Raw genomic sequence first — 27,361 nt, 5'->3', positions numbered from 1 at the left:
GTTCATGTGGTGTGTGTATATGCATTATGGTGTTTTCATGTGCGTATGTGGTTTGTGTTCATGTATGTACAGATGTGGTGTCTGTTCATGTGTCTGTGTGGCGTGTGTACGTGGGGATATAGTGTGTGTGTGTTCATGAGTGTATGTGGGGATGGGGTTTGTCTTTGTGTGTGTATGTGCCAATGCGGTGTACACATGACTCGTAAACAACAAGGCAACTCGGGACCAGACAGGAGCCCAATCAAATCAATGAAAGGGTCAACGTCTATTACTCCTGTGTGAGCATGTGCATGAGTTCATGTGTGTGTGTGTGCACGTGCGTGTGCATGTGTCCAATCAATCTCTGAATCAATCCACAGGGAGCAGAAGTTGACAGAATAATGACCTGTCCTCTGTTTCATCAGCCTCTCTCTCTCTCTGGTCATATATCCTCCTTCGCCAGTCACTGCACTTTACTGTCTTCATTTGGCCCCCCATTAGTCCTCCACCAAGGCTACAGCTGAGCTTCACACCCTTTCAGTGTCTTCAGTCTTCACGTAATATTTTGTAACACAAAACAAAACTTACAGTGGTTTAATCTAGTCCGTGGAGCAGCAGCAATGTGACAAAATCAAGAAGGATTCCGTGTAAACACAGAAGTTGCATGAAGATGGGTGGATGAAAAACAGATGGATGAAGGAGTAGGTGGGTGGTTGATTAGATGGTAGGACAAATGACAAACAGGTAGATAATGTAAATGGTTTGATATATGAATGCACGACAAACGGACCAATGAATGAATGACAAGAAGATGTTTCAATGAACTAGCTGGTATGTCAACGGTTGTTGGATGGATACATTACAACTGGATGGATAAGTGGTTAGTGGGTTCGATGAATGGATGACAAACAAATGGATGGATGACGGGATGGATGCTTGGGTGAATGGAAGACTATATGGATGGATGGACAAGATGAAGGGTTAGATGCTAAACAGTTCATTGAACAAATGAATGGATGGATAGATGTAAAAAAAATAGATGGATTATTGGATGACTGGTTAGATGAGTGACAAATAAATAGATGGTTGGGTGGATGGATTAGATGGACAAATGGTAAATATTTAATTGAATGGGTGGATAGATGAAGTCAAACAAATAGATGAATTGTTGGATGACAAACGTATGGATAGATGGATGGATGGGTGTCATGGTCCATCAATGAATAGATGGATAGATAAATTGATTAATGGATGACTGGATGGATGGGTGTTAAGCAGTTTATTGAATAGATAAATGTACTGTATGATGGAAGACAATCAAATAGATAGATTGTTGGATGGATGACAAACAGATTGATGGATGGATGCATGTTTCATCTTCTTCTTTTTCCAGAATCTGTTTCTCTAAGGAGTTTTTCCTTACTGAGAAGGAGGGTCTAAGGGCAGGGATGCCTCGTTTAGCTTAGTCTGCTTACTTTAGTTTAGCAATCAGCTGTTGAATTTTATGACTGACTTCATGTTCTTATACAATTACTGGTATGAAGCCCATTGAGACAACTAGTGTTGTAAATATTGGACTATATAAATAAAATTAAATTGAATGTATGTATGAATGCATGGATGACAAGGTGATTGATGCTTTTAAAAGCAAAAATGGAAACACACCTCTGTTAACATGCAGATTAACTAAATAAAACAGCATAGAGTCTAAAAGAGGGAAATATAATATAACTCAGTTGAAAATGGAAACATTCTTTTAAAAAGCTCCACTAATACCATTAGTTAAAAACATTTATTTAAAAATAAGCAGTTTTCTTTTTCATTTTTTCCACACATCTCTGCATTTCTTGTTTTGTTCCCGAGTCCTTTATCCCTTTGTAAAGCCCCACATTTCTCATGCAGTCCTCTCTTTGATGCATCATGCATGCTTTTGCTCCTTAATGCACTCTTCCTTATTCACTGTTACACTATCAAATCTTCATCATTGGCTTTTATCTGCTCCCCAGCTCTCTGCGTCTGCAGCTCTCCCACTTCATCCCTGCTCTCCCATCCCTCGCTTTCATTCTCCCGTCACCTGAAAGCATCATTTCTGTGTGGCACTTATTTAGCTAGCCCTGCTCCTCTTTTGACCCGTCCCCTCTCCTTTTCTATCCATCTGTCGTTGTCGGAGGTGAGTGTCGGAATGCGGATGCTCACGTCGGGGTAATGGGATAATCCTTTACATCATCTGCTGCATCGGTACGGTTACAACTCACTTCCTGTGTATGTTGGGCGCTAATGTCTACGCCACAATCTATGCATTTACAAAAAAGTACTCAACTATTGTTCCGCGATTGCAGAAACCGCTTTTAAGCCAAATGCTGTCGATGCAATGCAGCGAGAGACATGCATCCCGTGTGAAAAAAGGTTCACCAACTGCACCAAACGACGTGCAGCAAAGAACCTGAATCGTTAACCGGCACGCGTGCACTCTAGTCTGTTTGTGTGCATCTGGACGCCGGAATAACGGGAGAGCGCTGACGTGAGGGTTTGACCGACCGTGTTCACCTGCGCCAGGAAATAGCTTGAAAAAAGTGCAATCTCTCTGCAGCACCTGCCGTGGATCTCAGTGCTGCTGCAGAAGCCAGCAGCCAGAGGAGAGAATAAAGAGGCGAAATGGATGCGGGGCTTAGGAAAAGCCTGAGCTTGTGTGTGTGTGTGTGTGTGTGTGTGTGTGTGTGTGCATGGGCTGGATGCAGAAAGAGGAATAGATCACACTCCTAAAACGGTCTGCTAAGCTGTTTAAACATGACCCGAAGATACGGACTCATAGCTTGATGCTTAAAGGCATTTTTCAATCACAACTTCAATAAATCGCCTAATATATTCCCCACAAAAACATGTTTTCTGGCATCTGAGCCTGCTAGAGCAAATATTTGATCAGTTTGATGAAAATCACTTCAAGAAGAGGAATCCTCTTAACTAGTTTACATAAAAAACAATTGAAGGGATTGAATAAGTTGTGTTGTTTCAAAGGATTTAAATCAAAATTAAACCAGGTGTGCCTGTGTGCTTTTTCGGCAAAACAATAGAACTTTAATGTTCGGGTTGGAATGATCCAATAAATAAGACCAATGGACTAAAGAGAAAATGTTGTTGGCTTTTTGAATAAAATAGCTAAGTTAGCAACAGATAGGCCTCATTTTCTAATAGCAGTTTGATAGTTGGCTAGTCGAAGCCAACCTTTATGCAGCCAACCAACAAAAACATCCTTTAAAGCGAATTGCTAATGGTTTAGTCACAAATGCCTTTGTGCCTAGACACAGGGTTGTTTCGAGGGAAAAATGGTCAAGGGGGCGAGCACGACAAATCAAGGTCGTAGACAACTCATTGAGGCCGTAGAACCAAAGTTTTTATGCACTTTGTTTCCATGGGCATGCTGCAGGCGACAAGTCGTAGTGAACACTTATGCATTTAATAACAACTAGGCTACAACGCTTTACTAATAACTAGGCTACAACGCGACATACCTATTAAATGCGTGCAATCTACGTTGGCCAAACACGTGACAATAGTACGTTCCATTTTCAACAACCCTCGAGAGGACTGCACGACGCACCTTCATTCCCCCCTAATGCTTTAACACCGGAGATGTTGTTAACAACAACGAAATGGCACCACACAGTCTTTGAATGATCACTAAAGCAGGCCATGAATTTTAAATGGATTCTAATGCGGATAAGTGTTGCATAACGTATCAAATCCGCTTTTCTTCGCGTCAGAATCAGATTGGTTCCGTTGATTGCATATACCCTTCGCTACTGTAAAGTAGCAGCATAAAGGTCCTTTTCTCAGCATGAGAATCTGTTGTATTTCCATTAATTGCGTAAACGGTTGCGGTAAGTCACAGACCGACAACACTCGAGTTGAAGCTCCGGGGTTAAAGGGTGAAGATGCGGCTGCTCCTCTCTACGACCCTCCACTGCTGCACCTGTAAGCGACTATACCTTAAGAAACATGAACAAATTGCATGAAAGTCAGGGAGTTTTTAGACAGAACATGAAAGTATTTTTGCTATAGTAATATTTGCTAATCAAGGCCTGCATCAAAATACTTTGTCCAAAATGTTTTTGTAAGACAGTTTGTGTGATCCTGCCTTTAGCAGTTCAGGAATTGTTAATAAAGCAGACATCATCTGACATGTGAGAGGCCTAAGATGATTAAAACGCTGCACATCGTCATTGTTGACATTGTTTCTGTCTGTTAAAACAAGCTATTCCAGGGTACTTTTGATAGAAAACTTTAGAGTTAAAAAAAAGTCAGTTAACAGGAAAGAGAAAAATCACATGTTTCTAAAATACAAAAGAGCAAAAAAGTGACTATTTTTGTTTATGAAATGCAAAACGGAGACAAATGCATAAGCAGAGCGATCTACAGAACCATAACAGAAACATCTGATGCGTCATCTCCAGGAAAATGGATAATCTTGGCTTTTTAAAGGCAAAGGAAGAGACGGGGTTGTGAAACTTAATGAAAAAAGGCTCAATCGTGGTCTGCTGGGTGCTTACAGCTGGGTCTGTCTGCTGAAAACAGCTTTATGATGATGGCTGACTGCAAGTCATAATTTACCACCACTTTACTGCTTCCAGGTTGAAGATAATGATGAGGATTAAAGAAGACACATTATGTTCTTTTATCCAACTGGTTGGCAGAATCTCCTGAGACTTTAATGAAATCGGTAAAAACTTTTGGTCAAAATGCCAAAGAGTTCATTTCTACCTCGCATCACTTCACACCTCTGTCCAGGCCTGAATGAGAAACTGACATCACTTCCTCCTTTCCTGCTTTGTTCTGGAGCTGCAGTGTTTTGAGTGGTCATCTAAATGAAAACCAAAGATAGAATCCTTTGCTTATAAGGTACCATGACGCACCATTGTGTACCACGATTTACCATGATTTACGTACCATTACATGCAATTACGTATTAAGATGTTTTATAATGTACCACAATGTACAATGACATCCTATGACAAACATGATGTACTACGACAACCACAATATACTATGAAAACCATGACGTACTCGACAACCACAATATACTATGATAACCATTAGATACTATGACAACCATTAAATACTATGACAACCACGATATATTATGAAAACCACGACGTACTACGACAACCACAATATACTATGATAACCATTACAAACTATGACAACCACGATATACTATGAAAACCATTACATGCTATGACAACCATAATACTATGAAAACCATGACATACTCTAATGACCACAATATACTATGATAACCACAATATATTATGACGACCTTACATACTATGACAACAATAAACAATATATTATGGAAACCACGACGTACTATGATGAGCATGACATACCATGAGGACCACAATATACTATAATGACCACAATACACTATAGCCACCACAATGTACTATGATAACCATTACTCGTGGGATGGTTCAGGCTTCCATGTCGTGCACACTTCGGAAGCCATTGTCCCTTTTTTATCTAATGTTTTTAGATAGAACCAAATTTATGTATTTTTGTATATTGTCTAAACTGTAGTCCAATGCTGAACACAAAACTTAGCGTCGCAGCTAAACCAACATTGAAACCAACGACTGGAAAAGAGATTTTGTCCAACATGGCCGTTTGACACAGTTTTTGGCCAACAGCTGACAGCTGTTTAATAAATATACAATAAATGCATTGCAGAGCAGAGGGCTCAATTCCAAAGTCCACTCTTTTGGACCACTCTTCCACGTTTGTTACTTACTGGTTCGTGTCAAACTTAAGTTCATAAAATAGGAGCTTGAGCAATCTCAGAAGCCCTTTCTTCCTCTAGTGGTGATTGGGTGAACTGCACCTGCCTCCAGTCATCCACAGTTTAAAAGATGCTTCAAAGCTGCTTACTTAGTCAAAGATTCTGTTGACATATTCTGTGAAAAGATCGAGAAGACATTATGTTAAAATGTACAATAGTTTCCTGCCTTTTAGCTGGACACCTCAGACAATAGTCATCCTTTAGGTTTATGAAGGATAATCACAGGTAATATCCAACGATAATGCAAACTAAGCACCAGCCAGATATAGATTCAAGGTCATGCTCAGCGTCCTGCTGAATAGAGATTGTGAATTTGATTGTGGAGCTGCTTCCTATAGAATTTGTTAATCCAGGGACACGACTGAGGGGGTGGTACGTAATGCACCTTTTCCGCTCTTTCGTCCCGACGTGTGAGGGCGTAATGTCTGACCTTGATTTCCAGAAGTCTTGGGAAGTACATTTATCTGCGTAAATACTACACACATCTCTACCTTGTTCTCCTGTGAGCCTGGACTCCAAATCCCCTTCTGTCGTGACTGACCTTGAAGTCCGACGACAGTAAATGTAATAGCATTTTAACAGTTGCGCACAAAAGACTTGCGGGCTGGAGGGAGAGCACTTGGCAGATGAGATCATTCCTTGAAACATATTTACTCCTATGCTGTAGTGACAGCTAGAGCAGAATCTTCCCGAGGCAAGTGAACCCAGCATGTGTGCTCTGGACTGTGTGGGCGTCACGCCAAGCCGTGAGAACTGAGGGAGTCCGCGGCCCCGCAGCACAAAAAAAAAAAAAAACACAGACGCCAACCCTCCACTGTGGATCTTCAGGCTCTCAAACCCCCTCCAGATAATCACAGCGTGAGGGGAATGCCTTGTCCTCGTGATTTTCTGCAGCGCATACGCTGACATTTTTCCCCTGTCTCTATAGCACTAAATCTTGTTTCCATTACATACACATAAGAGAATGGATAATGGAATACAGAAAGGGCCCCCATAAGCTGGATCTCCTGGGGCAGGAATGGCGAGAAAGAAGTCTTCTGCAGAATCCTTTCCCTCAAGCCTTAGCAACAGTGGGCCACCACACCAGTAGAAAGAAATCCTTTCATCACACCCCTGGGCATGCTCAGCTCATCTTCGCCCTGCAGGCATTCGCTACCTTTGAATCCTCGCCGTCTTTGACTCTTTTATTTTTGCAGGGGGGTGGGGAGGGGGTCACCAGGGAGGGTGGCACTTCCTATATCTTTTTATTACTTTTGTAAGAGCTACCTTTATTCGAAGGCAGAACAGTCTTGCACCTGTCAAGGTTACAAGGAATGTCAAGAACGGAAAACAAACAAAATGGTTGTGTAATGGCTCCAAGAGAAACAGTGGTACAGCGGCCCGAGTCAATAATTCTTTTAGAAAGTCCAGATTGAAAACTAAAAAAAGAACAAAAAGGGCCAAATATCCACTTTTGGAATGTCAAGCAGTAAAGCCAAGAGTTATAGTCGCGGGGAAACAAAACTGATAGATTAGGCTGCTAAAGTCAAAACTCAAATATTTAACACTTCAAACATATACTTCATCAATGCTAAAACGTTTATCAATCACTGTTGTTGGAATTTTTCCAGTACTGCCTAAACAAAGCTTGAACCTATTTATTCCAAAAGCACTTAAAGAACCGCTCCAATGAAAATGGCGTTTTTAACGTGTTCTTGTGGCACTTTTTTGATGATGTAAAGAAAATGACGATTACAGTTGCATTTCTGAGTATTTCTTTATTCAAATTGTTGTGACCAGAAGCAGACGAGAACGATGTCTGAAAAAGAACTTTTGATATAGAAAGTACGCCGGGGTAGCCACAAGCTCTCTTCATTCTGATGCATCCACTTGTTCGACTAGATCTATGAACGTCATTCTTTAACTCGTCTGGATCAAAACTGTACGGCTGGATCTAATGAATGACGGACGTTCTGCAGAACCTATATGTCCAAGAAAACGACACAGGTTTTTTAATTTTGACTTTGTTTTCACAAAAGGCTGAAATAAACACGCCTTTCACCGCTCATTGCCACGACGACAGCGATGTACACATTCATTAGATCGCCGAACTAAAATCTTTAGCTGTGAACCAAACTCTCGCCTCTCCGCCTTCGGCATTCTGACTCGAGCTCCGCCCACCCTCACTGCCTCACCCATTCTTACATGAGCCTGCCCACAAATGCTGAATTAGTAAAACGAATGTGATTGAGCGACACGAAGTGTCAAAACAAAGCACTGAACAAAGCAATCAGTGTTCTTTGACGGTACGAGTAGCATCATATTTGTCTGTACCTGAACTAACGTGGAACTGAGTTTTGGTACCAGTCCATATCAATCACTAGTTTCTTAGTGATTTCAAAAACTACAATTCAATAGTTAATCTTTTGTTGTAATTTGGGAAAACTTACAGCGTACCAAAAGTTTAACAGCTAAATAGATCGCTCTTTGATAGGAAACCTCAGAAGGTCTAACTAAATAAGATACTGAACACACAGAAACTTAAGATGGTCTTTTAATTTAAAACACTTTTACAGAAAAAACATTTTATAATTTATTCATTTTTAGCTCTAAAACCTGTCAAGATTTCAGGAAAAACAGCATCTCTCATTTTCTGCCACTCTGCATGTCTGGCTCCTTTTTTTGGCTTCTAAGTTGTTCGTGTGTGAAGTTTCTGATCGTTTGTCCCAGGCGGCTTTCCCATCATTCATAAGTGTAAATACCTAATTAAATAGGTCAGAAATGTTGCAGATGTCAATCATGCAGCACTTGAAAAGGATCTCTCCTTAATGAGATTCTTGATCTGCTCTCTTTTCATGGCAGCTCGAGTTTGGATTTCCCCAACTGTAATTATTATTTACATTCTTTTCGATCACGCATAACATTTTCAGCGGATTCTGACATGAATGCATATCAGCTTGTCAATGCAAAGCTGCTTTTTTCGTTTCTGAATCCATTGAAAATATGTTAACGGTTGAAGAGTTCATGGACCTTAGTCTGGATTACTTCAGTGTGAACGTTCCATAGACTGTCCAGCGAACGAGAAAGCCAAAGACAATAACCAACCTAAGCAAAGTAAAAAACACTCCCAGAACATCCGAATACATCTGACTCATTGAAAAATTGTAAAATGTTCCGTGGGTCAGTAGAGCAGTGAGGTACATACTACTAGTCATACATGTTCATCATGGAGGACCGGGTTTTCTTTTATGTACTTTGTCCATCCTGGTAAATTTGTTTCAGACATCAGCATCCACACATGAGCAGCTGCTGGAATGGCCACTTCAGTGCAGTGGAGAGGTACTAGTTTTCAAAATAAGTGCCCAGAATTGGAGGTTTTCTTACACACCGAGTGTTAACAATGGGTCTTAGACTTAAACTAAGACGGAAATGAGGCAGTTGAATGTAGGAAGAACTTGATTTTTAGGTTTTTGACCATAAAACGCGTTTTTTGTTTTTTTTCAAAAGACACGTCTCGAGGTAAAGAGGATTAAATTTCAGAGACAATGTGTCGAGCTTTACTAAAAGGACAGCAGTCAAGAGATTTATGCAGATCCCAACAAAAGACTTGGTTAGAATAAAACGGAAAGAGTCAAACAAAAGGAGCTCCTGCTAAAGAACGATGAAAAGCAGGAACTTGGTAAGGAGTTCAAGAGATGTACACAAGAAAAGGAGTCAAGACTTTTTGAGGAAGGAGAAATAAAGACGGCTTCCTCCGTAATGATCTCCTAATTGAGCAATTCTGTGAGTCGGTGCCTGGCAGCCGGCTCTGAACAACAGGTCAAATGGAGGACCAGCAGAAAGGAGAGGCGGAGATCTACCGACACAAAGGGAGCAGAAGTTCCAGGAAAAGGCTGTATGTGAAGAAATGAAAGGTGGTACATAAGTATCTTTGACCTGAATCTCAGCCCCATTTCCCCTTCTGAATCCACCTTCATTGTGACCATGACAGCACAAATCAAAGGTTAGGCGCTGATGGAAAACAAACACGCTGCTCAGGCACAAATTCAGGAGGGCGCTGATCGTTATTTCATGGGTTATTTAAGTAGCAGAAGGAGACCATGGAGATGGCAAGGCCCTTAGCAGCTGGAGACGTTAAGGGACAGAAGAGTGAAAGAGCACCAGGAGGCCAGTTAGCAGCAGAAGAAACTAAAACTTTACTGAATGAAAAAAGTCAGCCCAAAAAGCCCAAATCTTCGCCCAATTAAACTAACAAGGACTACTCAGAATAGTCCCTTAATGTTTATATTCTCATGTTCTTCAATTAGCTACCTTATTAACACCAGGTGTTTTTTTATTTATTTGATTGTTAAAAACACCTCATTTTATAATCCTAACAGTCTAGAAAATGGAAATTTACGGCAAGATCAAGTGTCATCGTACTGCTGTGATGGGATTGAAGAGGGCTGAAACGCAGTGAGTTTATTGCATGTTGTTGGCCTCTGATACATTTGGTATAATCAGACAAATGGTCGTCTATAGGAGCAAGTGTGTCAGAATGCTGAAGAATGCTGTACCGTAGTAAAGGCCAAGCACCACTACATACATTTCTTAAGGCTATGTCACACAGCCATTACAGAATAAAATTGGTCATACGTGACTATACGTGAAATCAATATAGAACATGAAGTGTGCGTGATTATTGCACTGTTTATATGCCAGTTATTAGGGATTCGTGCAACTTTGACTTGCGTGGCGTATGGACGATATAAAGGTTATACAGTGTTGGTACATGTCTGTTTGACATTTGAGGAGCGGTCGTGGAAAGCCACAGATTTGCATTTGCATCTTGCAAATATCACGCACAATTCCGTAAGATTCATGTAATAATTGCGGTTAAATTACGTAGAATACTCATAAACAGCTTAATTCTCAATCAAAAATTTTGAACATCTTAAAAACAAAGTGACGTAAAGACCTGTCAGCCGAAACCCTAAACCGACATCCACAAAGTAGTTTTTATTTTTTTAAATTATTATTTAAAATGGTTTAACACTTTAAAGCTCCTAACTACACAGACAGACATAAACCTTTTCTCTTTTGTTTAAACTCTCAAAACTTAAATCTTTATAGAAAAATAAGTTGAGTATAATAGAATAAAAACAAAGATCGTATTGCGATCAAAGATTTATGTCAATTTGGCAAACTGAACACTTTCTGTACAGGAGACACGGCACGGAGGAGATGGATTGACAACCTCTACAGCCACACAGGAGGTAGAACACAATGCACTGTAAAAAACAAAAAGTATACGAAGATGCACAACTAAAATCTACAAAACAGCCAGACTGCAAAGGGTGAACCGTGTTATAACCAGAGACCACTGTACCAACAAAAGACATTCAAAGACGACCATTTAGTCAGCATCAGTGAAAAAGTCAAGTATTGTGTTCGTTGTTTTGTTGGAAAGTCTTTATTTTTATCAGTGTTAGACTCAGGTTATTGGTGTCAGCATCTGTATTGATCACTCAGCCATATAAATGCCACATCACACCGCAGCACATCGAATAAAATAAATCATGAAATCTACATGAGTATTATGGTAAATGGCGTATACTTACTGTATATAGCAATTTCTACCCTCTTTCGAAGGCCCAAAAGCGCTTTGCAGTCACACATTCACACACATTGGCTCTGCTGCCAAACACTGGCGCCAGCTTCCCACCAGAGGCAAGGTGGGGTTCAGTGTCTTGCCCAAGGACACTTCGACACATGGGCGTGCAAGGCGGAAATTGAACCTGCAATATTACAATCATGGGTCGACCGCCCTACCACTACACCACTTATTATGGGAAAATAAAAGGATGATTGTTTTCAAAATAATCAAAGTCCTCATTTAAGGCCCCTTTAAAATGTACTAGCAGCAGAAAGAAGAGTACTTTATAGATGAATGTATGCATAAAAACTGCAATTCAATCGTTTCTTAAACTCTTCAACAGTCTATTGCAATAAACAGAGGGTGTCATGAACAAAGAGTTTTAGGCTGCCAAACTCAATTTAAAAAACTGTTAACAAAGTACATTCTTGGACTTTTTCTCTGCTAATTTTCAAGCTCTATACCCCAAAATATACTTGGATGTCCTCATGCTTAGTAAAAAGTAATTTGAAAAAAGTTAAATGTTACTGGTATTCAAAAACCGTCTTTGCCGTTCACTAAGGCTATTGTTGGGTTAAAAAGAAAAATAACAATCTAAATCAAACGGATCCTTACAAAATGCAGGAAGCAAATTTTGCTCATTTAATCAATATTTCCTTTAAAAAAAAAAGCATTTAATGATGTGTTAGTGTTTCTTTTTATAAATAAAGATGCTTTTAAAATAAAAATGAGAAAATTCACTAAAGATTTTGATAAATCTTTTTGAATTGCAAAACCAAACCACAAAATTGAGAGGAGTTTTAATTAAACGAATAAATTATCCGGCCAGGATATGCGGCTGACTTGCAGTTTCCTGTACCGACAGCCTCTCCTTTCATTTCTCAAGCCCGTGTAGTTAGGAACTGAATGCAAAGAGATTGTTTCATGCTGGCACCCTGGGAGCTCCGCTTGCTTTCTTCCCAAGTCTTGGCATTAACAAGCCCACACCACTCCATTCTTCCTTTTATGAGCATAAATGCTAACATATATCCCTGCAAAGCAATCCCCACACTCATTAATCATTAGCAGGACTGTGTGATCAAGGTTACAATCCGATTCCTTGGCTAATTAAAGAGGCAGGATGTTCAATGTACATGCGGTAGTAGCGGCGCTTTTCTGCACTGCTGATTGATTCAAAACCTGCAAGAATACGAACATTTCTTCAACGTTTAACTGGAGCTGTCGCCAGCAACATGATACAAACTACCAAAACTCTTCAATCTGTAACGTAATTATCGTAATTTCTGATGCATTGAAAAGCAACTTTGCGTCAACATGCAACACTTTACGTAAATTATTGCATATTGTCAAAAGTTGCTTTTCTGCTATAAGTTTGGACCAAAGTTGCGCTGACACACAAAGCTTTACTATTATAAAGGAGATGGTTGTGGACTTGTCTTGGAACCACAACACTGGCCAAGAAAACCCAACAAGGCCTGTACTTCCTCCGCAACCTGAAGACGCAGAGCTCCTCCCCCCATCATGCAGACTTTCTACAGTGTTGCCATCGAGAGCGTCCTGACCAGCTGCATCACCGTGTGGTACGGAGCCTGCACCGCGTCCTGAGAAGATCATCGGTGTCCTTCTCGCTGGCCTGTCGGACATTTACCCCCCTGGCCTCACCCGCAGAGCCATCAGGACTGCAGGTGACCCCATCACATCCATCCCAGAGACCCTTTCAGCCTGCTGCCATCAGGGAGGAGGCTGCCAAGTCTCCAGGCCAGAACCAGCAGACAAGGACAGTTTCCTACACCAGGCGATAAGGAAACTCAAACTTTTTCCACCAGCATCAGAACATCATCTTCACCAAAGACTGCCATCACCCACCCGTCTACTTACTGTTTCTTAGCACTTCAAACCATCTCATTGTCACTCCTGCACTGACCTATTTAGATTTCTGTTATTGTTATTATCATAATTATAAATATTGTTGTTTTTATAGGCTGCTTGCTATGAGCCCTCCCGGTACCAAATGTATATTATGTGTATACAGTATATTTGCCAAATAAAGCTGCCTTGACTTGAAAGCTGCTTTTCTCCAATATTTGGCCCACTTGTTGCACCGATGCGTTACTTGTTCTACTCGCAAAGCACAACGCTGCTTTTCTGAGATAGGTTTGACCCCCTGTTGCACCAATACGCAATAGTTTATAGTACTAAGGCGCAAGAATTCTTTTCTGCGATTAGTTTGGCCCAGTGTTGCACCGATATGCTACACTTCACGGTAGTAAAGCTCTAAGCCTCTATTCTCCACATCAGAATTAGTTGGTTTATGGGAATTGCGTAAACAAATAATTTCTTTAAAGTGTTGCATATTAGCACAAAGATGCTTTTCTCAGCCTTAGAATCGGTTGGAATTATAATAATTGCGTAAATGGTTAAAAAGTTAATTCAAAGAATGTCAATGAAGCTACAGCTTTTTTTTTTTTACTCTAAAGAGATTTTACTTTAAAAAGAAAAAGTTCAAGAAGACTATGTGAGTCACTCTCACTATCAGGCTGTAGCTTGAGGGCCATAGATAAGTGAACTCAATAATATCTGAGTCAGAACTTTGACATTTACAGTTTGTTGCTGAAAGTGTGGTGCAGCAGAGAGGTCCTGATGGGGGGGGTTAGGCCAGAAAAGATCCACACTTCCTTGTTCCTCTGACAAGCAACAGCGTCAGTCTGGAAAGACGGCGGGAAGAGCCGCAGATGAATGATTCGGCTAACACCTACTGTTTCTGATGGGGTGGCGACAGATGCAGCAGCATTCAATATTAGCATGGCGCCAGAAACAGAATGAGCAAATCAGGCAGAGAGGGCTGGTGGAAGTGTTTAGGCATGCACGAGCGCAAGCGTGCACGTGTCGAAGACGACACCCTCTGCTGATCCTGACAATAACAGTGACGATCATCACCTGCTCTGCATCCGCGGGTGCAAAAGTGTAACGCTGCCGGTTCCTTCGCTCATTCATCATTGTCGAGCCCGAGCTTTCCTTCATAAGTACCACAAACACACACACACACACACACACACACAAACGCCAAGAGGAAGCGAGAGCCTGTCAACGAAGAGACATCCTAATTCACTACGTAGGATGGGTTTATTTTTTCATTAGCATGTGGCATCAGAAAAGCTGAAGCCCAGCCGCCTAACAACACGTCAACCGGAGCCAGACAGCAGCAAGAAGTGTTCCGACTGACGGCTCTTTTTATCCCCCCAAAAAGCTTCTGAATTCAATTGAAAGCACACATCTTAACCAAATGTTTTCCTGTTTTGCTAAAACTCAGCCAATAATCATTAAACGGGGTTAATGTACAGTACAGACCAAAAGTTTGGACACACCTTCCCATTCAAATGAATGGGAAGGTGTGTCCAAACTTTTGGTCTGTACTGTATAACCCAATATAGATGAAATCATCGAGTAGAATTTAGCCAGTAAATGTCATGCATTTGATCTTCGTTGTACATCTGCCGCTATATCAATAAATTCAGAGGGATGATGGAAACTGTAATTTTATCTTCTGTCACGCATTACTTTAGCCAAAAAAAATGTAACCAAACAAAGCAATGTTGACGGTATTAAAGGCCAACGGTAAAAAACACTGACGTCTGCCTCCCTATGAGATGCAGTTCAAAGAGTCGGTTCCTTCAAGAGGAAGCTGAGTGCGTTTCTGAGGGTAGTTCCTAGAAACCTTGAGTTGGGGGAAATTTGATCAAAGCAAATACTCCAATTAAATAGTCAAGTCGCATTCGGATGTAGCTTTCCTGCACTTTTCCCACCAACCGTTTAAGCGCACAGAGAATCACAGTCTTTTGTTTGGGGTGATTAGAAAAGAGTCTCAAAATGTTTGTGGCTTAAAAAACAAAATCTGTGATTATCAATGCCCTTTTTAGGGAACTTCCCATTTTGTACTAATGACTTTAAGTTTTTTAAACTAAAATGTTTAGATTGATATTATTAATTCCTCCTCTATAGTCAATTTTTAAACGGTGGGTACTATCCATACGTCACTGCCAAATCAGAGTCCTTGAATGGTCAAAGGTCTACCTGGTTGAAGTTTCACTATGGGTTCAATAGCTACACGTTTAGTACAAAGAGGCGGAAAACAGTCAGAAACTTGTGCAGCTAGGCGTGAATGTGAACATTTTGAACACTGTTCGCCAAAATAAGGATTTATGGGTGTTTACATAGACCTTTCGTTGGAAGTGGCCGCTCCAACTTGCGTTGACGAGTGAAGTGTGATTGTAGCTATAAGTGTGCGACAACAAATCCGCTAAATAGGTTTGGTCTGTTATCACATTCCGCTCCAGGACATCCCACCAAAAAAAAACAACGTTCTTTCAAGGTGGCCTCACCTAAAAGAGGAAGTGAGAATTTCCGCTTGTCTGCTGATTCTCATGTGTTATGAAACGCTGTCACCTCCCTCTTTGGCTGAAAAGAAATGTTTCACTTTTTCCTAAACTGCTTCTTAAGATGGGAGTTTTGTTGTTGTTGTTTTTTTACCCTTGATGAACTGGGCTTACGTCATTTTCTTAATGGGTTAAAAAGTCATTGCTGCTGAACCACACCAGAGTTCACTTGCAAGTAAACCACAACATTTTTTCTTTTCTTTTAAAGGGACCAAAATGTGCTGGTTGGTCCACACCAGATTTCAGATCAAATTTTTCTAGCAGCAAAAAAACCCCAAACAATTGGAGAAAATAAGCTAAAACAGACCAGGTATAAGACCCAAGAGTGAAGCCTGTGCACCCATTTCCAAATAATCCAAATCTGGGTCTTGGGGTTGCTGGAGCCTATCCTTGCGACTGATGGGCAAAGATATACACAATGGACAGCTCATCAATCCATCACAGAGACACATAACCGCACACTTAAGGGTCAATTTAGAGTAACCAATTTACCTACAATGCATGTTTTTGAACTGAGAGGAAAGCGGAGAAGATACCCCCTATACTCAAAATAATGATTCAAGCCCCTCTTTCATGTAACACAAGTAAATGCTGTTTGTTTTATTTAAATATATTTATTTTAAAAACATTTATCCACATTTAATTGACCTAACATAAAATGTATTAATAGTTTCACTTATAAACTCCAGTTATCCAAAATAAATTAGTTCAATTAGGGGGCATGCTGTGCGCATGTGCTGTGGCTGCAACGGAATTGAGGCACTCCCTTTTACACGTGCAAAATCATTCTTCGGTAAATATTCCTTTTTTGGTTGAATGCTGTTTTCCTGTTTATTTATTCTTCTTATAGTATCTTCTGCCGCTTTTCGGTGACAATTTTTCACCTATTTTAACCATTCAACTATTCAAATGTTCAGCTCTTCCGTCTATTGCCTGCTATGACCTTTGGTCCTTCAAATCCTTCAACTTTTCGAAGAAAGAACTTTCGTTTGTGTTTTTCCACGTAAAAAAAACGCACTGTGGCTTGGAATCATTTCAACTCGGTTTCTCCCGATGAGATAATACACGACGAACCTCATTTATAGAAAAAATGATTCTATCTGCTTATGCTGGCGAGGGTAAGTAGCCACTGAAGAGTTAGCTCAGTGGATCAGACAATGGCATTTACATGCTGAGTTTCTAGGTTTAAGATTAGTGTCACACATAGTTGTTTGCCTTGACTTCTTTTGCAGTAAGTAAGTAAGTTTCATTAAGTTAATGGATTTCTTTCTGTTTGGCTTTTTGTGATAAAATTGAGTTCGACTAACTCAATTACATTTCATTGCATGGAAGAATTTTCTTTGAGTTGGGGCTACTTATATTTATTGGATGGAAATCCTGCCCACAATTAAATTCAATGAGTTATGTTTTTGAGTGATGAGAACATGCAAACTCCAGACAGAGAGGACCCAGCTGGGATTCAAACCAAGGCTTTCTAGCTGCAAAACGAGAATGCTGACCAGTACCCAAAGAGTTCTAAACCCTTTTCCAAATGATAGCATTCTGGTAAACTCTATAACCACAACTTCTGGTGTTATTTTATTTTAGAATGAGTCAAACTGTACAACTTTAGACAACAATTTGCTAAGATAACTTCTCCATCGTAAAAGTGTTTTTACCGGCCCAGTGCTACGCGGCACAGCAGCGGAGCAGGTGATCACGGCTGAGCTGAAAGCCGTTGGCGCCGAGCTCCTCCAGGCGGCACTCCAAGCCACAGCCGTACCCCTCAGGTGACGGTCCGCACACGCCGAAGAGCTGCCATTCGCTGGCCAAACCTCAAACCCAGCCACCAACAGTGTCAGCAGACGGACATCAAATGGGTAACGGCCAAGTCAGCACCACAACACAGCCACCGGCGTTGTCACCACGGCGCCTCATTATGTTTGAGTGACTGAGACCTTCTCTCAGCGTGTGTGTCAGCTCAACAGGGAAATCTGTATTTAATAACCAGCAGCATCAATATGCAGTTCAGTCGCAGCGTGTTGGCCGATATAACGGCCGCCGCTACTGCTGCTACCGTCACCCACATTACCATTCAACTGGTTCTTCTCCAGCTGGTTGTTAGAGCTCGGGCTGACAGCTCACACTAATATATGTGGTGATATGTCAGCTCATACTAAGATGTGTGCGACACGGGGAACGTGGGAGCACAAAACAGATAGCAAAGTAACTATGGTTGTGTGGGAATGTCACGGCACAACTCTACTCATGTCTCTGCTTGAACAGGACTCTCCGGGACCATTTGTTGGTCATTTTTGCGATTGCTAGACTTTCTCCTGGTAAAGTAGGTAGTCCGTCCGTCCGTCCAGGAGCTGCACCGCAATGCTGCAGCTTTTCCGTCACACGCTGCTGCAACCCCTGACCTTGGAGAGAAGCCCAGGGCCATAACTCAATTTCTCCATGAACCCATCGGGGGCTAAATATAGCGTGTGGTGTGATGAATTACAGTAGCGGAGGCTGTATTGAATGCTCATTACAGGGAAACAAAAAAAAAGATTTGATAAGGTCATTCATCTCTGCAGTTGTGCTCCTACAATTTCAGAAAAAAAACAAAAGAAGAAGGGTTTAAAGAACAAGCATGACTTCCATGAGGGGAATTCCTAATGACAAAAGAAGTAGTCCCCCCCCCCCGCCCCCCTGCAGGGATGAACTGCAGAGCTCACAGCGGCATGGATTCTGCCCGTTACGTCAATCTGACGAGCCAGAAATCCGGATGTATTTAATCTGTCGGTGTCCAACCGGAGCTGATTCCATCCAATCTGTGTCACGCTCTCTATGCAGGACTGCTTCAAATCCCATTGTGACCGAGCACTTTTATTACTCCTCATGCACCAGAAAAACCCCTATTGATGATTTGAGTCTGTCTTTTTATTTTATTTTTCTTTTTTTAGGTCAAGTGGAGCTGGAACCACCTGTTCAATCAAACCTGAGAGGGCGGCCTGGAGGTGGCCCATGAGCGACGCTTCACATTTTCCTTCAGCTTTTATCTTGCTAAAGACAAAAAAAAAAAAGGTGTAATTGTTCATTGATCGTGGCTGGTAGTCTGCCCGCTTCAAGGTAGGGGTGGGGGGGTGTAACGTCTCGGTTCCGGCTGCTGTTGACTGGACGCTCTGAAAGCGAAATGTGTCAGAGAGTGTTCAACCTTGATCTAACCTTAATGAGCCCACTGGGGACAAATCGGTAGCGCTCGCCTCAGGGCAGGCGGGCGTCACGGGTTTGAAGACAAACAGAAAGGATAGGGAAAGTGGTTGGAAAGAGCCTGGAAGGGACAGACGAGATTATTGAAGAAACGAAGTGGAAAAAAACGAAAATATAAGTCTTTTTAGGAGCACTTTTGCTTCTATAACTCTGGCTGGTCGTTAAAAATCCACATTTTCCGGTTGAAAATGTTGTGGACCACAAGTGACCGGAAACCAATAGAAATCAAGAAACTTCCACTCCGATCATCTTTTGATCCATTTTTTCAAAGCGTTCCCAGTGGTCTTTTAATTAATATTATGCCGCTTTTACACAAAAGGAAAAAAAAAAAAACGTGCAATTTTTTTGGACATAGTTTCTGCAGAGCGGCAGGAGTTCATCAGAAAATCACCTCCGAGTTGTGGAGATCTATCCCGTCCCCACTTCCCATCACTCTTTTGTTTACACTCTCTCCCGCTAGCTTACAGCCCCTCACATCCCCAACCTAACATTAGCGGTGCAGCAAAAATGGGGAGGAATATGCAGCCAGACGGCAGCTCAGACCAGGAAAACAAAGGTGTATGTGGATCTAGTCGTCTACAAGCTTCCTGTGTTTTCTAGATCAGTGTTTTTCAACCAGTGTGCCGCGGCACACTAGTGTGCCGTGGGAGATGGTCAAGTGTGCCGTGGAAAATTGCCCTCATTAACTGATCTAAAAACATTTCCCCTCTCCAGGAAATCAGCTCTTTGTTCATCCATACAGGTCCTGAGAAAACACCGAGTAGTTAGGAATATAAAAGATCATAAAATACTTTTTTCTTTGTGTTTATTTGATTCTATTAAAGACATTTTGATAAGAATGACGGTAACGCGATTTAGCTGCAGCTATAACTGTTTTCTGAAAAGTCCCGCAGCTTTCACCGTCTCCACGACTCCACCAATCATTCTTGAAGGCTAAATCACATGTCATCAGTCTGACCAATCAGAAGTGTTTAAAGTCTTCACTTCCTTGTTCCGATTCTTCTCATAAAGTCTCTCAGTTCCAACAAAAACACCAGCTAAAGCTCGTGTTTAGCGGTGTAGCTTTCCACAGAATCCGGTATCAGACCGTGGAACAAGTGAACAAAACAATGAAGCTCAGAGACTGCCGTTTTCTCGCAGTATTCACACTACATCTCCCATGATGCATTGGCTTAAAGGGACAGCGCCTCAGCGTACAATGAGTCGTTCTTGTTACACGTCTTGAAACCACAACGAACATACAGTTTGTATGTAACTTAACTTTTATTACATCTTTTAGAAAAAACATCTGCAACTTCCTGCTTTTTTGCCACAATTATCACAAAAATGCACGTCACATTGCCCGGGGGGGGGGGGGGGGGGGGGGGGGGGTGTAGATCAAAACAGACTGAATTTCTGCTTTTTTGTTTTGTTTTAGGATGCTGGTGTGCCGCGGGATTTTTGTCAAGGTTAAAGTGTGCCGTGGCTCCAAAAAGGTTGAAAAACACTGTTCTAGATAATAAATACGATCTTTTTTCAACTGCATTGTTTTCGTCTGCTCCTGATTCACAATGACTTGAATAAAGAAAAATGCTAAGACAGGGAATTTTAAGCTTAATTGTCCATCAAAAAATGCTACAAGAGCATGTTAGAAAGACCAGAAACACCATTTTCATCTGAGAGGGTCTTCACACATCCGCCACACGGTAGATACACAAAGATTTTTGAAAGAACTCTTCAAAGTCTATATCCTGCAAATCAGAAGGTCTAACATAAGAAATGTCTACTAGGAGGGCTTCAAGCTTTTAGCAGAACCAAAGAAGAAGTTGTCTTTGAAAACTGCAAGTCATGCATTCATTTATATTTTATTTTTATTTAACCTTTTTTTACCAGGAAGTTCCATTGAAACTACTTTTACAGCTCTAGGTGACCTATATTTCAAAACTATTGTTTCTTAAGAGAGTCCTGGTTCAAACCCCAGCTGGGTTCTTTTCATGTGGAGTTTGGATGTTGTCCTTTGGGTTTTCTCTAGGCTCTCCAGTTGCCTCGCACAATCCCCAAAAATTACTCCATAGGTTAATTGGTAACTCCAAATTGTCCAGTGTGTATGTGAGTGGTTGTGTGATTGTGGCCCTGCGATGGACCGGGGACCTGTTCAAAGTGAACCCCACCTTCGTCAAACAGTAGCTAGGACAGGCTCCAGACGTCCCGGGTCCCCAAAAGGGGTTCAGCAATTTTGAAAAACGGATTATAGGATATTTTTTCTTTATTTCATTATGTGTCTTTATCTTTACAGTGTAAATGAATGTAAAGACATCGGAAATAGTGACTGTATTCCACCATTATATGTGAAGGGGTAAACGGCATATACTTATATAGCGCTTTACTTCCTTCTTAGAAGGCCCACAGCGTACACACATTCACTTCATCTTACCTCAAAGAATCTACTGGAAATCTAAAGTACTCAGTGAAAACTAACCTAATAGAAAACAAGTCCCATTTTTTATCTAATTAACACTGAACATTTAATTCCTATTCAAGCTAAAACCAGTGGATGAGTAAATATCAGTCATTACAATTGGTGAACAAACAGGAGGTAACCAAGCCTACAGGATCTCCCCAAAGGAGCCCACTTGACTTCATAGGTTCCAACGGGCGTTCATATTTGCCAACGTTCATCAGATGAGTCCATTCCATGAATGCATGTTTTTCACCTTTCAGCATATAGGCATATCCCGTCAGGGGTCGCCACTTTCAGCATATAGGCATATCCCGTCAGGGGTCGCCACTTTCAGCATATAGGCATATCCCGTCAGGGGTCGCCAAACCACCTGTGCAAACAGTAAAAGCCCATTCGCACAGGTGGTTTGGCAGAGATTTCTACGCGGCACAGGGGACCCAGACTTGGGCCCCCTTGTAAGTTACGAAGTTTGGCAGTAGCACGAAGGGTCTTGCTTAAGTACCCAATCTGGATGAAGCTCATAGCGCCCCCTGAACGCCAGTTTCCTATGCACCAGGCCAACATCCAGCCGTCTGAGAACGCATCAGCGGCCATAATCATAAAGGCTTTCTCCACATCTATCATCTATAATCATTTCCAACTCGGGTTCTCTGCAGACTTGCTGGGACACCTGGGCTTGTCTGGAGCCAAATGGTAACCAGGAGGGGTCTAACTGGCTGTGCTACACAGATGTTTGGGGTTTTCTTTTTTTGAAGAGGTTTTGACACTTTACCTACTAGTAAGTCCTCTTTGACAGTTCAGTTTAACCCATTATCACCAAAGATTAAGCTCTAGTGTGGACGTCATCTGAACTACCGTAACTATTGTAAACCGTGTACGCAACTTAAATAACTAACTTTACAGCAGTTTACACAATTAACGTAAACCAACTGATTCTGAAATGGAAAAGAACAGCTTGGTGCTATTATGGAACACTTTACATTGCATACGTACAACATACTGTGTGTGCTAATATACGTTAATTGCGTAAACTAGGCATGCGCGATATCAAGCTGGGGAATATGCATATCACAGAAATTGGCAAAAGTTGCAATTAATCGTTACCTTAAATGTGCTAAAACAATCTTGTGGCAGCTTTAAGTACTTAACAAATCGAATAAATCTCTGTGCATTTGACCAATCGGATGAACCCGTTTTATGTTAGATGTTCGCTTCCTATGTAGACAAAGGTCGTTCGGAGTGTAATGTAAGTTGTGTTGACTATTACTTAAAATAAACTGTTTCATCAAAATGGAAACGATTCATTTAGTTGTTTTGCTATTTGTTCATGTATTACAAGTTAAATCGTCATTGCAATATCGATTTTTATTATCGTAAATCAAGAGTTTTCCTCATATCGTGCAGCCCTATTGTTAATCCTTCATAGTAATAAAGGGTTTAAGCAATTAACGTAATCCAACAGATTGTAATTTGTAGAAAAGCAGTTTTGAATTTATATGTAACACTTTACTTTGTATACGTACAACGTGTCTACCAATATATATTCATTTTGTAAACACTTTAAACAATTAATGTTGACCAACTGATTCTGACCTGAAAACGAGCAGCTTTTCGCTGACATAAAACGATTTAATTTGCATTTAACAGTCAGAGAGTTACGATAATTTGAAGAGCGCGTTTTATTTTGTGTCACCTGCGACATCTCCGGTTAACCCTTTAACACTGGAGCTGTCCCCGCTGACAACAAAATAACACGTAGTATTTACACAACTAACGCAGACCAACTGGTTCTGAAATGGAAAAATAGCAGCTTTGTGCCGATATGCAACCTTTTACTTTGCATAAACAGTCAAAGAGTTACAGTAGTTCAAAGTGCATATTTTATTTCTAGCACCGGCGAAACATCTCTGGTAAAAAATGACCGTCAAAAAAGCTGTACTACCGTAACTCTTCGACCGTTTATTCAATTTAAGTAATTCCAACAAACGTTGACTATCCAACACTTAGCATTAATAACCAAAGTGTTATGGTAATTCGAAGGACGTGTTTTATTCTGTGTTGCCGGCTATAGCAAAATAACACACACTGTTATTATCGTACTTCAGACGGATTCTAACCCACTGAAAAGCGGCTTTGTGCCGATAGAATACGCTTTGTGTTGGCCCAAAGCCGCTTTTCTCCACATCAGAATCGGCTGATTTACGTTGATTGCGTAAGCACACCACTACTGTAAAGGGTTGGATATCATCTGACGGTTTTTGCCGCAGCAGAATCCATCGGAATTACGTCAATAGCGTAAGCAGTTGAAGAGTCACGGTAGTTCAAAGAACGTCAACTGGAGCTAAAGCTCCGGTGCTAAAGACTTAAACCGGGTCAGATGTTTGGCATCCTGGCTGAGAACGTGCTGAGGATTGCCCCCCTCTACCCCACAGGATAACTCCCCTTTCACCCGGGCTCTCTGTCAACTCAGTGACACGCTTCAAAAGGCCTCGTTCCATCTGCTCACACCTCACTCTGGGGTGGGGGACAGGCGTAGCTGTGATTTCATTGGCTCTGCACGCCTCTAATTAGGACACAGACAGCGACACCGAATGAACCGTTCTCGGCCTCTGCGCAAACACTTTGGCTGACCGGAGATCATTACTGAACAGCAGACTTTCTCCTCAATGCAGCCCCCCCCTCCTCCACCGCGTGCAAAAACATCCGCAATCGATCATCAGCCTGCACCGCCACCACTTTTCCCACCACCTAAGCGCCTCTGCAGTCCCTCCAGACAGTCGCCGCCGGGACAAATGGAGACTCCTCTGTGACGGCGTCCATTCCCAACAAGGACAATGGAGCATGTCTCCCCTAAACACCTCCTCGCCTCAGAGGTGTCCCTATCCGCCGGGTAGCGGGGCGATACCTGCCCGAGCTGAGGCGGGAAAGTGAGGCGAATGGAGATGCCTTCACCCCCCCCCCCCCACCCCCCGGTTCTTGACGGCACAGATAAGAACAGAGGTCTTCTTGTCCCACACTGAATCCTATCATCTCGCGGGGCCCTGCCAATCCCCCACAACGCCAGCATATGAATGCGCCCCATTCTTCTTCCTGTGTGTGTGAATTTATTGATGTGGGGGGCATTTAGGGGAATATGCTCTAATGGCCGTGGCGTTTCCTGCCCCCCTCTCCCTCCCCAAATGAAGTAACGAATGGACCAATCATATTAGGCTGATGGACGGCTCAACTGCTGAAGGACACTTTTGTTCGTTCCGGGGTCGTGTCAGTCTGTCTGGGTGATGCCCGATCGCAGGTCAATAACCCCGCGGATTGGCGACTGATTGATGAAAAGACGCAAACTGTTGGCGTTAGGAGGTCAGCCAGGCTGAAAACGGAGCCTGTGGCTCCCTCACTTAAGAGTGCAGGTCCTCCTGAACGGCGGCACACGCACATCTCTGCTGAAGGGGAGCGCTGAAGAAGCAGCAGCAGCTCTGACCGAACGCCGTTCAGGAGCCAGCTGATGTGTCCTCGACCACGTTTAGGAAGGTGAGATTTGTTCTGACAAACCTTCCTCAGATCTGGAAGGATTGTGCAAAACAAACCCTGAAAGAGGAGCATGTTGGGGGCAGAAACACACCTGGAATGAGGATAAAGGAAAAAAAGAAAAAAAAAATGGGGGCATCTTGGTGGGGGAAGCTTCCAGGGAGCATACCTGCTGGAGAGTGGGATCCACCGCTTTGGGTACCAGATCCTCCACAGGGCTTCCTGGGGTTTTGCCCTCCTCCTCCTTGTCCTGCTTTCCACCAGCCTCAGGAGGGGGGGGGGGGTAGTTTGGGGGTGTCAAGAAAAAAAAAGCGAAAAATCCTTTCCAGCTGGTTCAATCCTGACGGTTTACAAAATAAAAGCATCTCTAGTTGGGATGACCCATCCGAGGGGGGGGCGGGTCGGTTCGGGGTTTATCAAAACAGCCATTAAATAATTCAGCTCAGAGGAAAAAGACAACATAAAGCGGCTGGACGTCTAGGTTTCAGAAGAAGTATCACCTGAATGAAAACCTTAACTGCTCTTTATTCCTCCCGTTTTTGTTTTTTTCTTGTCTTTTTCTTTCTGACGCGATCATAAATCCACAGTAAATTCCCCGGAGGCGAATCGCGGGAAGCGGCGTGGGTGGCGGCCTGGGAGTCCCGGTGGCTGGTCTCGGTACCGGCGGCTGCTGTTGGGAGAGAGGATGCAGCCTCCGCCGCTGACGCTCTCTCTCTGGATGCCGCGACTGCTGCTACCCGACGCGGGGACGCGCACGTCCACAGGCTCGCTCGCGGCACGCCAAGCGCGCGCGCCTCACTGCCCCCCACCCCCTGGTCGCCCTAGCAACGCTTTTGCTCTGACCTCAATATGGTCGCTGCTTCTCCTTTTACGTTTTTTTTATTTACCATTATTCTTATTTTAAAACTAGCTTCCTAGGCGGTCATGTTCAAGAAAATAAAAGTGTTTCCGGTTTAAAAAATAAAAGTACAGAGGAATTTCATGACTACTTTTTCTTTCTGCCTGCATCATCGTGACGTCAGAGCAAATTAAAGAGATACAAGTCCACAGTCTTTTCTTATCCTCCTTTCAATCAGGCCTTTTTCCCTGGAAGCAAACCCTTCAGTCATCAGTTCGCTGCAGCTTCCATTCCCTAAAGCCGATACAGCATTTCACCACAGTAACATCACACAGAGAAGAAGAGGGGAATAATGCCTTACGTGATCACAATGACATATAACACAATATGAGTCAGGGAGCCCTGACAGTTGAGCCCACATGGACATAGACACATTCTCACACACATACATTTACTTCACCCGACTCTCTGCGGTTTGTCACTGATAAACTACACTAACCCCCCTCCCACACACACACACATACAACTCAGAGGTGAATTTCTAATGAACTTCTGCTGCTTTTCTAGAGACAATTTCTCAGACATACATTTTTTTTGTTTTATTTTATTTGTTTTTTTGCTAAAAACATCATAATTAAAAGACCACTGGGAACGCTTTTCAAATAGACCAAAAGATGGTCGGAGTTAGTCTTTCACTTTAACAAACAACTAACTGACTACCTAATCAGGGCAGATGGTGACAGCAGAGTGCTCCTCTGAATGCAGCTCAACTTGACTTTCTTTGAGATATGAACCCCCTCCCTTACCTAACAGGAAGTACCTGCTGCCTCCAAGAAGCCAAAATCCAGAGAATTCTATAGAGAAATAAACAGTTGTTCTATTTGTCAGTATAACCATTCTTGCCCTGATCCTTTTTTTTTTAATATGTTCTTGCTAATCCTCATCTTTTCCTTTTTTTCTTAGTAAAGGTTGTTCAAGTTATAACTGACCATCATGTTGGAAATGTTTGACAAATTTCGTGTAGCCCGCCTTTAAGTGGTATGGGTGTGGACTTCCAACGAGATCACCCCTGACTGGCGAAAGCGGTTGCCATAGAAACGATGACTCACAATGAACTGACTCGGATTGATAGCTGCTTGCTGACAATTTCGGCGGCATCTGTGCCACGACAAAAAAACGGCGACCGAATTGACTGGATTTGGTTGGACCTGAACCAAGTCCTATGGGCGACGTCACACTCGCTTTGTCCAGTTCCTGTAGACAATAGCGTCGCTTGAAAAGTATAGAACGCCACACAGAAATTCATCGCACTTATCGCGGACAGTCGCAAACAAAACCAACAGACACTAGCATGAACTAGACGGCGCGATTGTGGATGCGATTGATGCAATGACATATAAACTGGGCGTAATATGACCTCAGAAATGTAACTAATTTTACGTCTGGCTTTTCAATCTCTGATATG

General features: G+C 42.2%; 1 protein-coding gene across 2 annotated transcripts in view; it reads right to left on the bottom strand.

Moving 5' to 3' along the window:
* nlgn2 (neuroligin 2) overlaps window positions 1–25,822 on the bottom strand; it is a 238,748-nt gene extending 212,926 nt beyond the window's left edge. For both annotated transcript variants that reach the window (XM_011487310.3, XM_020711522.2), the window contains exon 1: window positions 25,228–25,822. The gene's annotated coding sequence lies outside the window, so the exon portion shown is untranslated. The remainder of the gene's footprint in view (window positions 1–25,227) is intronic.
* Window positions 25,823–27,361: the final 1,539 nt, after the last annotated feature.

Source organism: Oryzias latipes, chromosome 18 (genome assembly GCF_002234675.1).
Source record: "Oryzias latipes chromosome 18, ASM223467v1".
Classification (NCBI taxonomy): Eukaryota; Metazoa; Chordata; class Actinopteri; order Beloniformes; family Adrianichthyidae; genus Oryzias; species Oryzias latipes.
This window is presented reverse-complemented; position numbering and strand designations above follow the sequence as displayed.